The sequence below is a fragment of the Oncorhynchus mykiss genome, chromosome 20 (genome assembly GCF_013265735.2).
Source record: "Oncorhynchus mykiss isolate Arlee chromosome 20, USDA_OmykA_1.1, whole genome shotgun sequence".
Classification (NCBI taxonomy): Eukaryota; Metazoa; Chordata; class Actinopteri; order Salmoniformes; family Salmonidae; genus Oncorhynchus; species Oncorhynchus mykiss.
This window is the reverse complement of record NC_048584.1, coordinates 20,565,266-20,588,621: the sequence shown is the minus strand read 5'-3', so window position 1 is coordinate 20,588,621 and position 23,356 is coordinate 20,565,266. Positions and strand designations below refer to the sequence as shown.

Genomic DNA, 23,356 nt, shown 5'->3' with positions numbered 1-23,356 from the left:
CAGGTAGCTTTCCACAAACTTCGCACAATAGTTGGGTGAATTTTGGCACATTCCTCCTGACAGAGCTGGTGTAACTGAGTCAGGTTTGTAGGCCTCCTTGCTCGCACATGCTTTTTCAGTTCTGCTCACACATTTCTATAGGATTGAGGTCAGGGCTTTGTGATGGCCACTCCAATACCTTGACTTTGTTGTCCTTAAGCAATTTTGCCACAGCTTTGGAAGTATGCTTGGGGTCATTATCTATTTGGAAGACCAATTTGCAACCAAGCTTTAACTTCCTGACTGATGTTTTGAGATGTTGCTTCAACATATCCACATAATTTCCATCCTCATGATACCATCTATTTTGTGAAGTGCACCAGTCCCTCCTGCAGCAAAGCACCGCCACAACATGATGCTACCACTCTCATGCTTCACGGTTGGGATGGTGTTCTTCGGCTTGCAAGCCTCCCCCTTTTTCCTCCTAACATAACCATGGTAATTATGGCCAAACAGTTTCTCCAAAATGTACGATCTTTGTCCCCATGTGCAGTTCCAAACCGTAGTCTGGCTTTTTTATGGTGGTTTTGGAGCAGTAGCTTTTTCCTTGCTGAGAGGCCTTTCAGGTTATGTCGATATAGGACTCGTTTTACTGTGGATATAGATACTTTTGTACCTGCTTCCTCCAGCATCTTCACAAGGTCCTTTGCTGTTGTTCTGGGATTGATTTGCACTTTTGGTACCAAAGTACGTTCATCTCTAGGAGACAGAACACGCCTCCTTCCTGAGTGGTATGATGGCTGTGTGGCTCCATGGTGTTAATACTTGCGTACTATTGTTTGTACAGATGAACGCGGTACCTTCAGGCGTTTGGAAATTGCTCCCAATAATGAACCAGACTTGTGGAGGTCTACAATTTTTTTTCTGGGGTCTTGGCTGATTCATTTTGATTTTCCCATGATGTCAAGCAAAGAGGCACTGAGTTTGAAGAAAGGCCTTGAAATACATCCACAGGTACACCTCCAATTGACTCAAACGATGCCAATTAGCCTATCAGAAGCTTCTAAAGCCATGACATCATTTTCTGGAATTTAAGTTGTTTAAAGACACAGTCAACTTAGTGTATGTAAACTTCTGACCCACTAGAATTGTAATACAGTGAATTATATGTGAAATAATCTGTCTGTAAACTGTTGGGAAAATTCTTGTGTCATGCACAAAGTAGACTTGCCAAAACTATAGTTTGTTAACAAGAAATTTGTGGAGTGATTTGAAAAATGAGTTTTAATGACTCAACAGTATGTGTACATTTATTTTGCAACGCTCGGGCACGCGACACGAGCGGTATGGTCAGCATGTTAAGGGGCCAAGGTGAATTTCTGTTGCGCCTTCTTCACCACACTGTCAGTGCGATGGAACCATTCCAGGTCCTCAGCGCCGTCGATGTGGACGGGGGCGTGCTCTCTCTGCTGTCTCTTGACGTCTACGATCAGCTCCTTAGTTTTGTTGACGTTGAGGGAGAAGTTATTTTCCTGGCACCACTCTGTCAAGGCGCTCACCTCCTTCCTCGTCGTTGCTGGTAATCAGGCCTACCACTGTTGTGTCGTGAGCAAACTAGAGATCAAATCCTGAGGGGAAATGACTGGGTTTGGGTTGAACCAACGACAGCAGGAAAACTGGGTATAATCACACACACACACGCACGCACAAACACAAACACGTACACATACACACACAAATACAGTAGCAATAGTGTGGTGGCGGGTCGTCAACAGTTTGTATTTTTCCCCCTAATGTATTCAATCTCCCGTATTAGCGGTGCAAGGGTAAAAAGCTTGCTTACTTGACTTAAGGTGTGGACTAAATTCTCATAGCTAGGACACGTCTTTACAGTCCACACTCTATACTGCCAGTTTTAGTCTGTTTACCAGGAAACCATTTCTTAGTGGGGAGTGGCATATCACACAGGGAGGGCACAATCAATGAGCTGTGAAAGGTAGACGCTAACCGCTAGCCCGTTAGGCACTAATGCTATACTCTCCCTGCTGGAGGTTAGACTCAGTGCTGTATAGGGGGCATTAGTCAGGCAGCCACAGCCCCTGTATACACACACTTGCACAAACACACACGCGTGTGTGTGTGTGTGCGCGTGTGTGTGGGAGTCTGTAAGAGTGTTCGCCCGGGATGGGTTTGGTGGCTTTGGCCTGCCATTACTGTGCAAGTCTTCACAGGCAAGTGTGTGTTCTGCATGGGCATGTGAAAGGTGGAGAAGGGAGGGGTATGGCTGGGACAACTTTGGCGTAATGTACTCTGAAACCGGGGGAAGGAGAAGAACGTGGCAGGGGGCCAGGGCGCACAGGATGTGTCTGTGTGTCTTTGTGTGTATATAAGTTGCTATAGACAGAGTTTCTCTCAGATCCAAAAACAGGTCATCAAAAACATTGAAGTGAAGAAGGGAGGAGGGAGCACACGGACAATCTCTGTCAGCCACTGAACAGGGACCTGCCAAACACATCTAGCAGAGCTGATTTCACAATCACACAAATCACTGGTGATCTGCCTGAGCTAAAATTGGGGAAATGATGTCTGTCTGTCTGTCTTCCTTACAATAACAAAAAACAACTTTAAAAAGTGGCAGACAGAGTCCACTGGGGAGGAAAATGCTGCACATACTATAGCCCTTCTGGCCCCAGGAGTCCTACTGTGATCTATTTTCTTAACCTTTATTTAACTAGGCAAGTTGGTTAAGATGAAGTGAAATAATTCTCACTAAATAGCTCACTAAGAGCCTTTGCCATGGGGTGTGTAGGTGCTGTTTTTATGTCTTTGTGTATGTCTATGTTAATTTGTGTGTGTGTGTGTGTGTGTGTGTGTGTGTGTGTGTGTGTGTGTGTGTGTGTGTGTGTGTGTGTGGCAAGCTGGCTGGTGGCTGGTGAGAACAAGGCCTAGATAAGGAGCCGAGTGTTGAGGATCTCTAGTAGCCAGCTGTGGAACAGAGGGGTGAGTCGAGCATTGGCAGTGCCCACATCCTGGCATCTGTCAATGATAAGGGCATGAGGCCTGTGTCAACATGCAGGTGACAGTTCTATTGCTGTGGCAATAGAGGTCCAGGGGCATAGACAGATCAACATGATCAACACTAGAAATGGATTTTGGACATTTGAAAAAATCCTGAGAACGTTTTTGAATGCCATAAATCGGCGCTCACAACAACAACAAAAAATCAACGATTGCCCGGCACTGGTCGCAAAGTCATGATGCTCGGAGCCAAAGCGCGCACAGACCATAGCGCATTATTTTGTATTATTTTGTTTTAAGCCTTCCCCAAACCATAGCCCTAACCTTAACCACTTGGAATGAATGCCTTGAACTTTTGAGTTGTTTCTGTTTTAACCCTGTAACCATGCGAGGTTAATCATGTAACCACGCTGAATTCATGTGTACAAAAATATGTTTATCCATAATACGTCGAATTGTGAAGGGAAACTATGAGAACTTGTTGCAGCGATGCCCAAAACCCTATCTATAACCTAGATCTATAGACGGATGTTATGTCTTCCGCTGAAGTTGGTGCTTCTCCTTGTTCGTGCGGCGTCCGGCGGTCGACGTCACCGGCTTTTCTAGCCGCCACCTATCTACGTTTCTTTTTTTCATTTGTTTTGTCTTGATTGTACACACCTGGTTTCCATTACGTTATAATTCATTCCCTATTTAACTCTCTAGTTCCCACATGGTTTTGTGCGTGTTTGTTCTTTGTTAAGTGGGCAATCTTTTGTGCCGAGCTGGAATATTTTTCCCTGTATGGAATTAGTTTGTGATTTATTCGAGTAAAGTACGTTTTTACTCAGTTCTGTGTCCTGCGCCTGACTCCATCCTACCCGCTGCACACTGACACTTGACAACGGGTTGGTTGTTTAGCGACAAAACCGAAGAGTGCGCCACTATGGGGCAAAACAGACGGGGCTGGCTTAGATTGTTGATATGTAAGCTATATTTCGTCTCCAATGTTTATTTTTTCTTTATCAAATCTTTCTATATTTTTGTAAAAAAAATTGTTTATTGAAAACATAAATACATTTGCACAATGAGCACTTGTCACTCAAATACATTGTTACAGTTCTTGATTAGCTAACTAGCAAATTTAATCCATATTAGCATAGACATCAGTGACATCAGTCAAAACACCTCAAAACAAGACACAGTATCAGGGTCTCCCGGGTGGCGCCGTGGTCTAAGGAACTGCATCACTGCGCCACCAGAGACTCTGGGTTCGAGCCCAGGCTCTGTCGCAGCCGGCCGCAACTGGGACGTCCATGGAGCGACGCACAATTGGCCTAGCGTCGTCTGGGTTAGGGAGGGTTCGGCCGATTGGGATATCGTTGTCTCATCGCGCACTAAGGACTCAGGTGCACGCTGACCAGGTCGCTAGGGCTGGCTTCCGGCTGGCTTCCGGGTTGGATGCGCACTGTGTTAAGAAGCAGTGCGGCTTGGTTTGGTTGTGTTTCGGCGAACGCATGGCACCTCGACCTTCGTCTCTCCCGAGCCTGTACGGGAGTTGTAGTGATGAGACAGTAACTACAGTAACAATTGGATACCATAAAAAGGGGGTAAACAAGACACGGTATCAAGAACAAGATAAAACCAGCTGAAACGAGCCAGCTACGATTCACCACATGTCAGCATCTTGTCATTGTTGCTAGATATCTGGCCATCCAGAATCACAACTACCTTCTGCGCTCGCTTCAATGGGACATTGTTTTCATGACATTGTCAGCTAACCCGTGACAGGGGTGACCAGCCCTCTTCCTGAAGAGCTACTGGTCGGCAGGCGGGAGATCCTGCTCTGTTCTAACACACCTGGTTCAGCTAATCAAGCAAAAGCCTGCACAGACACAAGCACACACACACACACCAGAGGAGGCAGGTGAGGTGACCTATAGGAGGATGGGCACGTTGTAATGGCTGGAACGGGCAGCACTCCTATAGCTCCTCCCACCAGCCTCCTCTGAGCCACCACTGGAAGGCCAGTGTACACCCAGTAAACCACAGAGGAACCCAAAGCCAAACACGCAGGGGAACTAGTTGGACAGATAAATGTTTGTAGACAAACATCCCCGGCTATACAGCAGTTCACTGAGGTCATATGTATTACACTCCAGCACTAACACACTGTAGCATACGAGGCAGAAGAAGAACTGGCTGTAGCCTACCTACAACACGAGTCATCCAATTACTTTACACACCGCATTGCCATGGTGATATTTGCTGGTTAGGAGCAGAAGCTCGACCAATTTGTAAATAAAATGCAGCGTTTCACAGTGACCTACCATACGATATTTCAGGTATATTAAAGCCTTGTTCAAGTCCACCTGCTGTTTCAACACTTTTTTATAACATGGGGTCACTGTGGAGCAGCGCAGAACGACAAGACGGCAGGGTCTCTATCAGCTAACGGCCTTGATCTACAGTGCCTCAGTGCCAGCTGCCATGGGCCCTGTATAGGTCTGCACGTTGGCACATACAGTCCCACGGGTGACTCTATAGCAATGAGGCTGTCGCTGCCAAGTCAACAGTAAAATGCCACTTGTTCAACACCAGGCCTTTGCGGTGTTTCGTCTTCCCCGGTTGGAATGCTCTCCAATGTCTTTACGGAAAAAGTCAGCTGCTTGCCTTAATACATGAATCAGTAGGAATATTTCCCTTTGCCCAAATACTGTACACATAGACAGTTCTAAGTCATATAAAGTATAGGCTATAGTTCATCATGTAGATTAAATCACACATCCAGTCTGCCTGCCTGCCTGTCTGCCTGTCTGTGTCACGATTGCTACCGAAGGTGGTTCCCCTTCCTGTTCGGGTGGCGCTCAGCGGTTGTCGTCACCGTCCTACTAGCTGCCACTGATCCTTTTTCCCCTTTCTGTTTATTGGTTTCACCTGTTTGAGTTTTAGGCTGATTAGTTTGGCTTTGTTTACCAGTAGGCCCGCCTGCTCTTTGTGCGGGATTGTTTTGTGTAACTTGTGTGCACGTCTGTGGGTTACGTGTTTCCCATTTCGTGGGGTTGGCTTATGTTTGCCGTTTTGTGCATTAAATATAGCACTACCCTGAACTCTCTGCTTCCTGCGCCTGACTTCTCACCCACTACACCCAGTACGTTACAGAATCCCGCACCTTGTAATGGAGTCAGCAGGAGCAGCTGCCAACCCCCTTCCATCGATGGAGGAACGCGTCCTCCATCATACCACCGTCCTCCATCGGATAGGATCGGCGATGGATCAGATGATGGAGAGAATGGACCGATGGGAGAGGAGTGGTCTCCTCTCTTCACCTCCGGTTCCTCCGACGAATCCACCTTCTCCTCCCTCCGCATCCGGCGCTCTCCATCTTGCGCTCCCGAGGGATTATGATGGAGCGGCGGCTGGGTGCCAGGGGTTTTTGCTCCAACTTGAACTGTACCTGGCTACCGTGAGGCAAACTCCCTCGGGGGAGGAGAGTGTGAGTGTCCTCGTCTCCTGCCTGACGGGTTGTGCTCTGGAGTGGGCCAGCGACGTCTGGAATGGCCCAGACTCGGCGAAGGAGCACTACCCAGAATTGAGCGACTGTTCCATCTTAGGCAGGAGAAGAGGAGCGTGCAGGATTTCACGTTGGAGTTCCGGACCTTGGCCGCTAGCGCTGGGTGGAACGACAGGGCCCTGATAGACCACTACCGGTGTAGTCTCCGGGAGGACGTCCACAGGGAGCTAACGTGTTGGGACGCCGCTCTCTCCCTTGACGAACTAATAGACATGTCTATCCGGCTGGACAATCTGCTGGCTAGGAGTTAAGGGGGGCCGTGCCGAGAGGTACCGGAGGAGGAGGCTCCTCCTGCACCAGCTGTGGTCGGAGAGGACACACGGCCGATCGGTGCTGGGGGAGCCCGTCTGGGAGTCGAGAGGGCAGGCAGAACACTTCTCGGTCACGCCAGATGAGTCAGCACCAAACTCAGGCAGAACCCCCTGTTAGTCACATGTTTGTATCGATTTTGTTTCTTGACTTTTCTCACTCTTCCCAGCATAAGGCACTAGTCGATTCAGGCGCAGCTGGGAACTTTATGGATCGTGGACTAGCCATCAAGCTGGGTATTCCGCTAGTGCTGATAGACCCACCTTTCCCCGTGCACTCCCTTGATAGCCGGCCATTAGGGTCAGGGTTGGTCAGGGAGGCCACGGTTCCACTGGACATGGTAACGCATGGGAATCATAAGGAGCGGATTAGTCTCTTCATTATCGATTCACCTGCGTTTCCAGTGGTGCTGGGGGTTCCCTGGCTGGCTAGTCACAATCCTAGGATTTAGTGGAGACAGGGGCTTCTCCAGGGGTGGTCAGAGGAGTGTTCAGGGAGGTGTATGGGAGTTTCCATCTGTGACACGTTGGTGGAGTGTCCAGACCAGGTTTCCACTGTGCGCATTCCTCCTGAATATGCCGATTTGGCTATCGCTTTCTGTAAGAAGAGGGCGACTAAATTACCACCTCATCGACAGGTGGATTGTGCGATAAATCTCCAGGTAAACGCTGCGCTTCCCAAGAGTCACGTGTGCCCATTGTCGCAGGAAGAGAAGTTAGCTATGGAGACATACGTCACGGAATCTCTGGGACAGGGGTACATTCGGCCCTCTATTTCACCCGTCTCCTCAAGGTTATTTTTTGTGAAGAAAAAGGAGGGAGGTCTGCGTCCGTGCATTGATTATAGAGGTCTAAATGCCATCACGGTGGGGTTTAGTTACCCACTACCTCTCATCGTTACGGCGGTGGAATCATGGAGCACGGTTTTTCACAAAACTGGACCTCAAGAGCGCGTATAATCTGGTGCGTATTCGGGATGGAGAACCGCGTTTAGTACCACATCGGGTCATTATGAGTACCTCGTCATGCCGTATGGGTTAAAAAAATGCTCCAGCCGTCTTTCAATCCTTTGTAGACGAGATTCTCAGGGACCTGCACGGGCAGGGCGTGGTTGTCTTTATCGATGATATTCTGATCTATTCCGCCACCCGCGCCGCGCATGTGTCTCTGGTGCGCAAGGTGCTTGTTAGACTGCTGGAGCATGACCTATACGTCAAGGCTGAGAAGTGTGTGTTCTCCAAACGAGCTGTCTCCTCCTGGGTTATCACATTTCCACCTCGGGGGTGGTGATGGAGTGTGACCGCATTAAGGCCATGCGTAATTGGCCGACTCCAACTATGGTGAAGGAGGTGCAGCGGTTCTTAGGGTTTGCCGATTACTACCGGAGGTTTATCTGGGGTTTTGGCCAGGTAGCAGCCCCCATTACCTCACTGGGGGGGCCGGTGCGTTTGCTGACAGAGCCTTCAATAGGTTGAAGGCGCTGTTCACAGATGCACCCGTGTTGGCGCACCCGGACCCCTCTTTAGCATTCATAGTGGAGGTGGACGCGTCCGAGGCTGGGGTGGGTGCCGTGCTATCACAGCGCTCGGGTACACCACCAAAACTCCGCCCCTGCGCATTCTTTTCAAGTAACTATGATGTGGGGATCGGGAGTTGTTGGCAGTGGTAAAGGCCCTGAGGGTGTGGAGACACCGGCTTGAGGGGGCTAGGCACCCTTTTCTCATCTGGACTGACCACCAGAATCTGGAATATATCCGGGCAGCTAGGAGACTGAATCCCCGTCAGGCAAGGTGGGCCATGTTCTTCACCCGATTCAGGTTCACTTTGTCTTATAGACCAGGCTCCCTGAACACGAAGGCCGACGCACTGTCCCGTCTCTATGACACGGAGGATCGGCCCACCGATCCTACTCCCATCCTTCCAGCCCCTAGGCTGGTGGCACCAGTGGTATGGGAGGTGGACTCGGACATTGAGCGGGCGTTACGGGCGGAACCTGCGCCTCAGACTGTGGAGGTTCTATTTGGGCTGATTAGTCTGTCTTTATTTACCAGTAGGTCCGCCTGCTCTTTGTGCGGGACTGTTTTGTGTAACTTGTGTGCACGTCTGTGGGTTACGTGTTTCCTATTTCGTGGGTTTTGCTGGACAGTCGTGGGTTTTGCTGGACAGTTTAAGTTCCCGTGTTTGGGGCATTTGTTTTGTTGTGCGCCCTGTGTTTTCGTGGGGTTGGCTTATGTTCGCCGTTTTGTGCATTAAATATAGCACTACCCTGAACTCTCTGCTTCCTGCGCCTGACTTCTCACCCACTACACCCAGTACGTTACAGTCTGTTATAACAGGATTCCTATTTTGTGGATGTATTATTCGCCCGGCACCTGTATACATTTTGGAATTGACTTTGTTTGAATAATAAATCCTAACAGATGATCTATCAAAGAATGATCTCAATCGTTTACATTTTGCACCAGTCCTGCTGCTGACAGAGTTCACATCCCGTCAGCACTCAAGGAGAGTGTGCGTGTCTGTGAGACGCGACGGTGTGTGTGTGTGCGATGCGTGTGGACGAGTGTAGGCCTAAGCGGGTGTGCACGACACACGCGTGCGATGCATGTGAATGAATGTAAGTGTGCGTGTGTGCAAACACTGCAGACTGTGTCGGCAGAAGCCTTGCTGCACCAGGCGAGATTCACGAGGTGTTAGCCTGTAACCCAGCAATGGGACTCTGGGGGCTGAAGCCTGCGCCTCAACCTAACACCCCCCTCCCAACCCCAAACACACACCACACCCTTCACTAAACCCGTTAGCCCCAAAGCGTGAGCTCATGATGTCTGTAACACCAATATAGCCCCCCCCCTGTCCTCTACCCTCATCCTTCAGGCAAAACACACCTTCTAAAATATCCTCCAGCTCTCTGTTTTCTCTCTCAAATGACCAAGTAGCTCCTCCTACAGGGCAGTGGATAATGCATCTTGCTTTCGACGCCTTCGGTTTACTTTTCGGAAGAAATTCTCATCGAGGCTTTTCGAAGAGGCCGATAGTCACCCCTAAGTCTAATGTAACGGAGTCACCCGAAATTGTAGAAAACAGTTCAAGATATACAAAGAGTTATTTTAGTGGCGTCCACTTGCCACATCCATCAAACAGGCAGATTGCATTTACACGTACATCGTAGTCACTTAGGAGACGCTCTTATCCAGAGCGATTTACAGTTAGTGCATTCATCTTAAGATAGCTAGGTGGGACAACCACATATCTCAGTCATAGTTAAGTACATTTTTACCTAATAAAGTAGCTATAAGAAAAGTCAGTGCTAGTAGGGGAGAAAAAAGTCAAGTGCAAGTGTTAGTTCACAAAAGGCTTTAAAACATATATATATATTTTATGACCTTACTTCGAATGGCCAAACCCATCTGTAGGTGCAGTATTACTGTAAGTGCAGAGGTAAACACGAGGCGCCAGTTTAAAGCAGACTAAAAAGCAAACCATTCACCTTTAGTCCCACAGCCATCTCTGACCAAAATGGCCATTCTAATGCTTTCCATGCCAAAACTGACTCAATGTCTCAACCACAGCTGCCTCCTCCCCTCCCCACTGACTTCACCATCCCTCCTAGATGTGGACAAACAGAGTTTGCTGAAAGCTTTTCTGTACTACGCCGTTGCAGTCATTGTGAGGTATTTCCCTCCCAACATCTGTCCAACAACCCTCAGCTCAGTGTTTCGCTTGGGCGGCATTCTCTTTTTCTGTTGTTTCCTAATGCGTTCAGATTTAGGCAAGGATTACCCTGGGATTAAAAACTTCCATCCATTTCTCCCTCTCTCTCCCATTCACCCAGCTGGAGAGGACAGGATATTAAAAGGAGAGCAAATATAAATTCAAATCACGGAGAGAAAAGTACACATAACAGGAATGTCCAACGTCTATTTATGAACTGAACCCCAGCATGCATTATACTCCTAAACTGTCCTGCCTGATTTGTTTTGCCACGATGCCACCACCTACAGTATTGGGACACACACTGAAAGTCTTAAATCCAACGAGAGCTAAAAGAAACATACATACAGTGCCTACAGAAAGTCTAAACACCCAAAATGTTCACCTTTTGTTGCCTTATAGCCTGGATATAAAATGCATTAAAATTGTTATTTTTTCCCCATTGATTTACACATCCTACCCCACAACTTCGAAGTAAAATTGTTTTATTTTTTTATTTATCTATAAGAAAATTCAAATTAAATAGCTTGGTTAGATAAGCGTCTACCCCCCCCCCTTGTATAGTGATCCTATATTAGCTCAGGTGCAACCAATCACCTTCAAAATCACACACCAAGTTAATTGGCCTCCACCTGTGTTAAATTGCAGTGATTCACATGATGTCAAGATACATTCAGCAGTTCCTGTAGGTTACTTCTGCTGGGTAGTGAATTGCAAAGCAAACACTCAACCATGAGCACCAAAGATTTTTTTTTTTTTAAACACTCCAGGACAAAGTTGTGAGAAGGCACAAGTCTGGCATGTATTGTAGGGTGGCAAGAAGGAAGCCATTACTCAAGAAAGCCCACCTTGAATCTGAATATGCAAAAAAAAAAAAACACTGTAGCCATGTGGCCAATAGTGTTGTGGAACTTTTTGGCCTAAATGCAAAGTGTTATGTTTGGTGCAAACCCAACACACCATCCCTACTGTGAAGCATGGCGGTGGTGGCAGCATCATGTTATGGGGATGTTTCAGTTATATTTCACTTATCAGGATAGAAAGGAATATGAATGGAGAAATGTGCAGAAAAGTCCTTGAGGAAAACCTGCTGCCCTCTGCAAGAAACTAGAACGGAAGATCAAATTTCAGCATGACAACGACCCGAAGCACACAGCCAAATCTACATTGAAATGGCTAAGGAATAAAAAGATACATGTCCTGAACAAAAATATAAACGCAACATCCAACAATTTGAAATATTGTTCCAGTTCATATAAGGAAATCAGTCAAATGAAATTAATGAATTAGACCCTAATCTAAGCCATGGGTGGGCCTGGGAGGGCAAAGGCCTAGCCACTTGGGAGCCAGGCCCAGCCTATCAGAATAAGTTCTTCCCGGTAAAAGAGCTTTATTACAGATAGAAATACGCCTCAGCACATTTCGAAAACAAAATGTTTATTATTTCAGTGAAATACTCTAAGTCTAAATATTGTTGTTACATTGCACAACCTTTAATGTTATGTCATACAGTGCCTTGCGAAAGTATTCGGCCCCCTTAAACTTTGCGACCTTTTGCCACATTTCAGGCTTCAAACATGAAGATATAAAACTGTATTTTTTTGTGAAGAATCAACAACAAGTGGTACACAATCATGAAGTGGAACGACATTTATTGGATATTTCAAACTTTTTTAACAAATCAAAAACTGAAAAATTGGGCGTGCAAAATTATTCAGCCCCTTTACTTTCAGTGCAGCAAACTCTCTCCAGAAGTTCAGTGAGGATCTCTGAATGATCCAATGTTGACCTAAATGACTAATGATGATAAATACAATCCACCTGTGTGTAATCAAGTCTCCGTATAAATGCACCTGCACTGTGATAGTCTCAGAGGTCCGTTATAAGCGCAGAGAGCATCATGAAGAACAAGGAACACACCAGGCAGGTCCGAGATACTGTTGTGAAGAAGTTTAAAGCCGGATTTGGATACAAAAATATTTCCCAAGCTTTAAACATCCCAAGGAGCACTGTGCAAGCGATAATATTGAAATGGAAGGAGTATCAGACCACTGCAAATCTACCAAGACCTGGCCGTCCCTCTAAACTTTCAGCTCATACAAGGAGAAGACTGATCAGAGATGCAGCCAAGAGGCCCATGATCACTCTGGATGAACTGCAGAGATCTACAGCTGAGGTGGGAGACTCCGTCCATAGGACAACAATCAGTCGTATATTGCACAAATCTGGCCTTTATGGAAGAGTGGCAAGAAGAAAGACATTTCTTAAAGATATCCATAAAAAGTGTTGTTTAAAGTTTGCCACAGGCCACCTGGGAGACACACCAAACATGTGGAAGAAGGTGCTCTGGTCAGATGAAACCAAAATTGAACTTTTTGGCAACAATGCAAAACGTTATGTTTGGGGTAAAAGCAACACAGCTGAACACACCATCCCCACTGTCAAACATGGTGGTGGCAGCATCATGGTTTGGGCCTGCTTTTCTTCAGCAGGGACAGGGAAGATGGTTAAAATTGATGGGAAGATGGATGGAGCCAAATACAGGACCATTCTGGAAGAAAACCTGATGGAGTCTGCAAAAGACCTGAGACTGGGACGGAGATTTGTCTTCCAACAAGACAATGATCCAAAACATAAAGCAAAATCTACAATGGAATGGTTAAAAAATAAACATATCCAGGTGTTAGAATGGCCAAGTCAAAGTCCAGACCTGAATCCAATCGAGAATCTGTGGAAAGAACTGAAAACTGCTGTTCACAAATGCTCTCCATCCAACCTCACTGAGCTCGAGCTGTTTTGCAAGGAGGAATGGGAAAAAATGTCAGTCTCTCGATGTGCAAAACTGATAGAGACATACCCCAAGCGACTTACAGCTGTAATCGCAGCAAAAGGTGGCGCTACAAAGTATTAACTTAAGGGGGCTGAATAATTTTGCACGCCCAATTTTTCCGTTTTTGATTTGTTAAAAAAGTTTGAAATATCCAATAAATGTCGTTCCACTTCATGATTGTGTCCCACTTGTTGTTGATTCTTCACAAAAAAATACAGTTTTATATCTTTATGTTTGAAGCCTGAAATGTGGCAAAAGGTTGCAAAGTTCAAGGGGGCCGAATACTTTCGCAAGGCACTGTAATTATGTAAAATTCTGTCAACTTAATTACGGTCTTTGTTAGGAAGAAATGGTGTTTGCAATGAGCCCAAACTGCTGCATATACCCTGACTCTGATTGCACTGAATGCAAGAGAAGTGACACAATTTCCCTAGTTAATATTGCCTGCTAACATTAATTTATTTTAACTACATATGCAGGTGTAAAAATATATACTTGTGTATTGATTTTAAGAAAGGAATTGATGTTTATGGTTAGTACATTTGTGCAACGATTGAGCTTTTTTTCGCGAATGCACTTTTGATAATAGGGATCGGCATTCCGTTAACGGGACAGTTGTAAATCAAGCAGCGCGTTATGTCAAGATCACATTTTTTATCAAAACAACAAATGCCTGTACATATAAGTATCTTATATCGACTGAAAGCTTAAATTATTTTTTATATAACTGCACTGTCCAATTTACAGTAGCTATTACTGCGGAGAAAATGCCATGCTATTGTTTGAGGAGAGCTCCGAACAACAAAACACTTTTTTTCACAGCGATAGGTTTGATAAATTCACCTCTGAAGGTGAAATGTGTACTTACATTCTGAAATCTTGCTCTGATTTATCATCCAAAGGGTCCCAGAGATAATGTGAAGTGTCGTTTTGTTAGATAAAATATCCTTTTTCATATCCTAAAAAGGTCCATATAGCACGCACGATCGATTTTGTATTTCCACTCGTTCAATCGGCCATGCCGATTAATCGGACGACCTCTACACAAAACTTCACATTTTAGAGTGGCCTTTTATTGTCCCCCAGCACAAGGTGCACCTGTGTAATGATAATGTTGTTTAATCAGGTTCTTGAAATGCCACACCTGTCAAGGTGATTACCTTGGCAAAAGGAGAAATGCTCGTTTGCAGAGATGTAAACAAATTCGTGCACCAAATTTTTTGAGAACTAAGCTTTTTGTGCTGGGGTCTTTTATTCCAGCTCATTAAAACATGGAACCTACACTTTACATGTTGCATTTTTGTTCAGTGTGTTTTTTTCAATAAAAAAAAATGTCCCCTTAAAACTGTGGAGTATGGTGTGTAGATAAGTGGGGGGAAAATCCTTATATAAATACATTAAACTCTAAGGCACTGACACAATGTGAAAAAAGTTAAAGGGGGTGTAGACTTTTTATTGGCAATATTGGCTAACCTCCTAGACAGGGTATTTAGACTTATGTATCCATGTGTATCCAACACCACAGTATCATATTATTCCACAAAATGTTCCATATTCCAGTGAGTGGGAGAAAGGGGGTCTGAGTCGAGCAGACACACAAGGCCCCCGGCTTAGGGAAACACCATGGAATGTGCCTCTTGGATTTCCTACATTGGACTGGAGGGAGGCAGGAAATGTTACCGTTAATATCAGGACCCTGACTTTAACGCCACTCTGCAAACACACATCATTTTAGAGAGAGAGAGAGAGAGAGAGAGAGATGGATGGAGGAGAAATCTGACAAGGAGCGCATCCATATTTCCACAGTAGGACGAAGGCAGCATAAAAACCCTATTTGGGAATTCTTGGCATCTGATCAGTGGGAGTCGATACATCACCCTGCAGACGGGGCTATAAGTTACCCTGCCTGAGTGAGTGAGGTAGAGAAAGGAAAGAGAGAATGTGTATATATATATATGTATATATGTGTGTGTGGGTGTGCATACAGTCCACAGACATGCTACATATAGCTAGCTATAAGGAGAGAGAAGCAGGCAGCAGAACCTACCAGTGTCCTGTTGTATGTGGTGGCTAATGACTTCCCCAGGCCTTTAGTATGTCCTGTGGGATGATGGCTTCTGCCCTGTGAGACATAAACAGGAGATTGTTCAGAGGTGGGGCGAGGAGGAGAGGAGGCACAGTAAAGTTGTAAGGGGGAAAATAGAAGCATATGGAAAACAAACAGTGCAAGGCAGTACAAAGACCATCAGCAATAGCACCACCCACCAACGCTACCCTCCCTCTCTTTAGGTGGTGGACAAGCCTTGCTAGTGAGCTAGCTAGACGGGGGCCTGGGGTCTCAGATCTGGATTCTGTACATGTCTGGGACTGAATCTGATGACGTAGTCAGCTCTTGTAGACCCCTGGCTTCTGTTATTGTAGACCCCTGGCTCTCACGGCATCGTTTGCATTACTCTTAATTGGGCTACATGGGTCTCTGAGAGGAGGAAGGAGGGGAAAAAGGAGAGGAGAAGAAGAAATGGGTACAAAGTGGAAACTGTTCCAAGGTTCACCGGGAGGAAGAAGCTGTTAATGTCATTACGGTCCCATCGGAAGGGAGGCGCCGGAGGAGGGCGTTTGTGCCGATGTGTGTGTGTGTGGAGAAAAGGGTAAAAATGCCGCTACAAGCCCATAAAATTGTGTGTGGGGGGGGGGTCCCTCCCGGGTCCCTCCCTCACAGCAAGAGTAGATACAGCTCACAGAAAGCTGGCCCTGTGGAGATGTGATGGAGGGGGTGGGATGTTAGTGGTGGTGGGGGGGGGGTCTGTTCTCGACATGCCTAATTTGTACCTGATTAGACAGGGTCAGGGGTCTATGTTTGCTCAGAGGACCTCATGGGCTTGGAAACCGAGACCCAGGGGCAGGTGGAGGGTGGTTTGTGTATCTGTGTGTGTGGGTGTGGTTGGTGGTGGTGGGGGTGTAGTTAAGGAATAGGTATCAGACGTTCCGTGAAGAGAGACTCGCTGAGAATAACTCCACTATGTGCTCATGACGAGGCGAGTGAGCAAGCAGTACATGGGAACAGGGTGTGAGAGAAGGCTGGGTCAAATACTTTTACCCCTCTGTGGGGTATCCATCCCAGCAGTCATGTTACAACAACTGACGGATGGAGTAGGCCAGGGAGGAAACACATGGGGGAAAGGCAAAGCAGGCCGAAAAGGAGGAAAAGCTGGAGGGCAGAGTCGAGGTCGACGACTGCTTGTATTCTGGTAAAAAAAAAACAGGCTTCAAAAGTCAAGTCTCGGGTGCTTTACCTTCAGAGTGAGATGCCCGGTGCCAACTCCACTATTCTCGCCCCAGCCCCACAAAAGGATTGTCGTTGTCAGAATGAACTTCCACTAATCATTAATAATCAATTTAAAAGCGCGTCTTGGCAGAAATACACAGTGCATTCGGAAAGTATTCAGACCACTTGACTTAATCCACATTTTTGCTACGTTACAGTCTAATTCTAAAATGGATTAAATACATTTTAAAAAATCCTCAGCAATCAACACACAATACCCCACAATATGTGTGAACATGTTTTTAGAAATGTTTGCAAATGTAATTCAAAATTTAGAAATACATAAGTATTCAGACCCTTACTATGAGACTCAAAACTGAGCACATCTGCATCCTGTTTCCATTGATCATTCTTGAGAGGTTTCTTGAACTTGATGGGAATCCACCTGTGGTAAATTAAATTGATTTGACATGATTTGGAAAGGCACACACCTGTCTATGTAAGGTCCCACAGTCGACAGTGCATGTCAGAGCAAAAACCAAGCCATGAGGTCAAAGGAATTGTCCGTAGAGCTCCGAGACAGGATTGTGTCGAGGAAAAGGTCTGGGGAGGCATACCAAAACATTTCTGCAGCATTGAAGGTCCCCAAGAACACAGTGGCTTCCATCATTCTTAAATGGAAGATGTTTTCCTAGAACTGTCCACCCGGCCAAACTGAGCAATCGGAAAAGCGACTTGGTCAGGGAGGTGACCAAGAACCTGATGGTCACTCTGACAGAGCTCCAGAGTTCCTCTGTGGAGATGGGATAACCTTCCAGAAAGACAACCATCTCTGCAGCACTCCACCAATCAGGCCTTTATGGTAGAGTGACCAGATGGAAGCCACTCCTCAGTAAAAGGCATATGACAACCCACTTGGAGTTTGCCAAAAGGCACCTAAAGGACTCTCAGACCATGAGAAACATTCTCTGGTCTGATGAAACCAAGATTGAACTCTTTGGCCTGAATGCCAAGCGTCACGTCTGGAGGAAAATATGCACCATCGGTGAAGCATGGTGGTGGCAGCATCAAGCTGTGGGGATGTTTATCAGCGGCAGGGGCTGGGAGACTAGCCAGGATCGAGGGAAAGATGAACGGAGCAAAGTACAGGGAGATCCTTGATGAAAACTTGCTCCAGAGAGTTCAGGACCTCAGACTGGGGCGAAGGTTCACCTTCCAACAGGACAACGACCCTAAGCACAAAGCCAAGACAACGCAGGAGTGGCTTTGGGACAAGTCTCTGAATGTCATTGAGTGGCACAGCCAGAGCCCAGACTTGAACATGAACGAACATCTCTGGAGATGAAAATAGCTGTTCAGTGAAACTCCCCATCCAACCTGACAGAGCTTGAGAGGATCTGCAGAGAAGAATGGGAGAAACTCCCCAAATACAGCTGTGCCAAGCTTGTAGCGTCTTACCCAAGAATTCTCTAGGCTGTATTTGCTGCTAAAGGTGCTTCAACAAAGTACTGAGTAAAGGGTCTGAATATTTATGTCGTTATGGGGTTTTGTGTTTAGCTTGATAAGGGGGGGAAACGATTAGATCCATTTAAGAATAAGGCTGTAACGTGACAACATGGAAAAAGTCAAGGGGTCTGAATACTTTCCGAATGCACTGTACATAGTAGTAGTAGTGCCATTTGGGAATCTGATAGTATTTCTTATTGTCTTAACTCACTACCACTGTGGAGCTTCTCAAAGCAATTTTCTCTTCACCTGTCTGATTTTACATCCATTGAATGACAATAGTTCCTCAACATAGCCTATTTAAAAAAATCTCTCCAGCTCTCTTTCGATAACCACCACTCAGCCTGAAAGGGGGAAAAATGTAATGTTCTGATCCAGTGGAATTGTCATAAAATAGGCCTACCTGATTACTTCTTATTCCTTGCGCGAATAGCCTACAGCTATGTCTGTCCGGAGCTCACTTGTGCAAGAAACTCTGAGGGCCCAGAATATTTTATATAATGTTGCAAGTTTGCTAGAGAGATCTTCAGGCCTCAGCCATACAATGTTTCAAGTTCTTTGAAGACGGGCCATGTGTAGCCAATGTGATTTATAGGATATTTATTTTTATCAGGACTTTTTTCTACATGTTTTTCTTTGTTGGCTTTATGTAGGCTATTTTTTACATAGTTGGCAATGGCAACAGAGGTTACTTTTAGAATTTTGATTAACCATATGATACTGATTTTGAGATACGAAGACTTTGCTATAAATGAAAGGAAACGGTTCCACAAAAAAGTACATATGAAAATCATAACTGCCACACAGATCGATAGAAATGGAAAGAGAAATTGGCACTCCAAATGGAAAAGGTTGCAGACCCTTGGTGTAACCTATTACCTACCAACAACTTCAGGAGGGTAACAGCAAAATCTGCAAAGCAGCGGGAAGAAGTGGGTCGGGAACAGTTTTTTTTTTTTCTGGTTAGGCTATCTCTGGTTCCCTCGTGAGTCATTTGTGTGTCTTAATTATTTTGATTACATTGTGCTTAAAGCGTCAGAAAAGCTCAGTAGCTTTACATATAGTTGATTTGTATTAAAACACGTAGGGAATGCCTATATAGGGAAAAATACACGTTTTAACATTTTGACCAATTGATTGGTCGAAAGAACAGACGACTCTAGGTTAACCAGTATTTTTGCTATTGTTGAGGGCAGCCCTAAATCTATCTGACTTAAGACAAGCCTAGGGGATCGAGGTCAAGCCCTGCCTGCCAACAGCCCTTCATAATCGTTATACTCCACATTTACTATGGGAAGCTGTTAAACGCTCCATATAAAAACAGTCTACTCCTTTCAAAGTGATCTGTGACTGGTCCTCTCAATCAATTTTCTTGGTCATGACACGATCTAACACAAAGCAGACCTTTAAAAAAAAGGTAAGCCTTGATAGATAGTCTGTCCGCAACTTCATCTTGAATCTGAGAACCTTTTAATCAAATCCAAATAAAAAGGGCCTCTCCCTGCTAGTGTGAATGAGATAGCAACAGTAACTCTGCAGCCTTTCCGAGCAGCTCGCTCGGCACGCACAACAATAAATCCCAAGTGCAAGTCAAGCTGCATTTTAACATGTGCATGTCTCCAGGGTGTAGGTTACGAGATTCCTGGTTAGAAGGCGACTATACTTTTTGTGGGGATCCCCTCACTACTGACTAAGGAAGGTGTTGGGTTGTGTGAAAAATCACACCCCGGCCAAGATAAGCACACCAGAGAAACTCTTCTACAGCGATTCAAGGCAGATCGCATGAGGATAAGGTATAAAGTGTGTCTGTTTCAACTGAAAACACCTTGGGGGGTAGATTCAGTGGGCCCCAAGTTTTCCGCACCTGAAAAGGCCCCCTTCTCTAGTGGCCAGGGAAGGGCTTTGATGTTGTAGGGCTAATTCACTGCTATGTCACAGGTTCAGTGACTGAAACATGGCAAGACATATTAAGATATCCAGCAGTGGGGTTACTGTAAGTCGCCTTTGCAGCAATGACCCAGTTACGGCTATTGAGTACTTTTCCAAGTGCGGTAATCAGACATCAAGGGTTGCGGAGAAATTTCAATCATTTTACTTTCAAGTGGCTACCTTTTTCCTGATTTCATAGGTGAAGTAAACCAGAAGAGATTAAAAATGTAATAAGCTGCATTTCTTTCTTGACCAGCCAGCACATGGGTCCGGGGAGCTTGTATTGTTTCATTAGATATGCACTTTGAATCTCAAGCATCCTTCGTCTTCCATATGAAACCAGAGGGTCTGTTGCATCATGGGAGCTTCGGCAATTGGTGGCTACTCTCTGGGATCAGATTCAGCTAGGGAGCACCGATGGATGGCGTGTGCATCCCTGCTAGAGCCTGTGCCATTGGCTTTGGAGTGTTACCATGGTTACTGGACTGATTATGTGGCGGCCCCCCTGTTCCCATGATGTTGAACTCTGACTTCCATAACCACCTAAAAACAAACACACTAACCTTTGAAAATCTTTATAATCACGTGAGACAATTAAGAAGACAAAACTGCAGGAAAAATCCCAGGCAGGCAGAGAGTAGGTTAGGTTATGAATGGGAAATTTTATCAGGAAACAATGGCAATGCTCAATTTTCATACCAGCAGCCTGGGGGTCGAATGGCTTTTCAAGAGTAGGCAGGGGAGCGATGGCGGGAAAGCATCCATTGTCAATAAAAGACACAGAGGGGTTCTGTACATTGATGAAACTCTAGTCACTGCCCTTCCCACACATGGTCTCGGTTTTTGTGTTTGTGTTTGTGTGTGCAAAATCAGGGGGTTGAAAGGGAACCCATGCCAGGGCATGGAATGGACACCCGGGTTGAGTCCGTAGGGCAGGGCAGTGCCAGTCGCCTCCATGTTCAGTGCTTGTTCTACACTGTGCCACTGGTATCGCACATCCTGGCACCACAGCAGAGTTGCTCATGCATGATGGTGTGAGAGACAGGCACACACACATGCAAGCACCTATTGTGGCATTTGTACATTTGGTTTCGATAGAGATTCAGGTTATTACTGTACATACAGTGCCTTCAGAAAGTATTCCTTTACATAAGTATTCACACTCCTTTGCTATGGCACTCCAAACTTGATTGGAGTTCACCTGAGGCCAATTAAATTGTGAAGTGATTTAGAAAGAAACACACCTGTCTATATAAGGTCCCATAGTTGACAGTGCATGTCAGAGCAGAAACTCTATCATGAAGTCAAAGGAACTGTCCGTAGATCTCCGAGAGAGAATTGTGAGGAGGCATATATCTGGGGAAGGGTATAAAACCCTTTCTAGAATGTTGAAAGTTTCCAAGAGCACAGTGGTCTCCATCATTGAGAAATAGAAAAAATATGTAACTACCCAGACACTGCCTAGAGCTGGCCGTCCGACCAAACTGAGCAATCGGAAAAGATTATCTTGGTCACGGAGGTGACCAAGAATCCAATGACCACTCTGACAGAGCTACAGAGTTCCTTGGCTGATATGGGAGAACTTGCCAGAAGGATCACAATCTCTCTAGCACTTCACCAATCTGGGCTTTATGGTAGAGTGGCCAGACGGAAGCACCTCCTGAGAAAAAGGCAAATGATAGTCTGGAGTTTACAAAAAGGCATGTGAAAGGCTCTGAGAGCATAAGGCAAAAGATTCTGTGGTCTGATGAGGCAAAAATGTAACACTTTGGTCTGAATGCAAAGACCTATGTCTGGAGAAAACCAGGCACAGCTCATCACCCGTCTAACACCATCTCTACGGTGAAGCATGGAGGCGGCAGCATCATGCTATGGGGATGCTTTTCAGAAGAAGGGACTGGTAGACTGGTAAGGATAGAGGGAACAATGAATGGAGCCAAATACTGGCAAATCCTTGATGATAACTTGCTTCACAGTGCAAACGACCCTAGACTGGGGGGGGGGCAAAGACTTTACGTTCCAACAGGACAATGACCACAAGCATACAGCCAAAGCAACGCTGGAATGGCTTCAGAACAATAATGTGAAAGTACTTGAGTGGACCCAGCCAAAGCCCAGTCTTGAATCCCATTAAATCTGTGGAAAGACTGGAAGACTACTGTTCAACTCCGCTCCCAATTTAACTTAACAGAACTTGAGAAAATCTGCAAGGAAGCAAAGCTGATACAGACACACCCAAGACGACTCAAAGCTGTAATCGCCGCCAAAGGTGCATCTACAAAGTATTGACTCAGGGGTGCGAAAACTTGTGTAAATGAGATATTTCGGTATTTACTTTCAATAAATGGCAAAGAAAATCGAAAAACACGTTTTTACTTTGTCATTATGGGATATTGTGTGTGTGTGTGTGTGTGTGTGTGTGTGTGTGTGTGTGTAGATGAGTGAAAGAAAAACTACATTTTTAATCCATTTTGTATTTAGGCTGTAACACAACAAAGTGTGGAATAAGTCAAGGGATATACATACTTTCTGAAGGCACCGTGTAACCAATTCTAGCAGTCGTCTGATCTTATACATGTCTTATGGCATTGTTTCAAAAAACAACACGATAACCATGCCCGCCATATCAGATGATCACTCTTGCATGACTGCACCCTTGTGCAGCCCTTTCAATGATTTATATCCCATGTTCTTTACCTAGGACAAGACATTTACATTTCAGTTGTTTATCAGATGCTCTTATCCAGAGCGACTTGCATAGATTTTCATTCTTCAATTTCTTTTCTTACTGGTCCCCGTGGGAATCGAACTCGCAACCTTGGCGTTGCAAGCACAATGCCCTACCAAACTGAACCACAACAAACATGGTACAATTCATGCACTTCTCAAGAGAACACTTACACTTTAGCAGACGCTCTTATCCAGAGTGATTTACAGGAGCAACTAGGATTAAGCATCTTGCTCAAGGGTACATTGACAGATTTATTACCTAGTTGGCTTGGGGATTCAAACCAGCGACCTTTCGGTTACTGGGCCAGCGTGCTTAAGCTTAACCGCTAGGATACCTGCTACTCCCTGACCACACACACACACACACACACACCCACGGACATTACACTAAATTACATTGCAGTCCATCTGTGTGTCCAAACTAGCCAAATCATTTTAAAAACACAACATGTTCATAGTGTCATTCCAAGGGCGGCTGTTTAGAACCACTAAAATTATACATTCACATTGTGGGTAGCCGTATAATG

The 23,356-nt window shown here is 45.5% G+C and overlaps 1 long non-coding RNA gene across 1 annotated transcript in view; it reads right to left on the bottom strand.

The window, feature by feature from the left end:
• LOC118942050 overlaps positions 1-23,356 on the bottom strand; it is a 150,744-nt gene that overhangs the window by 55,447 nt on the left and 71,941 nt on the right. The window contains exon 3 of the long non-coding RNA XR_005037956.1: positions 15,447-15,521. This is a non-coding gene — a long non-coding RNA (uncharacterized LOC118942050). The remainder of the gene's footprint in view (positions 1-15,446; positions 15,522-23,356) is intronic.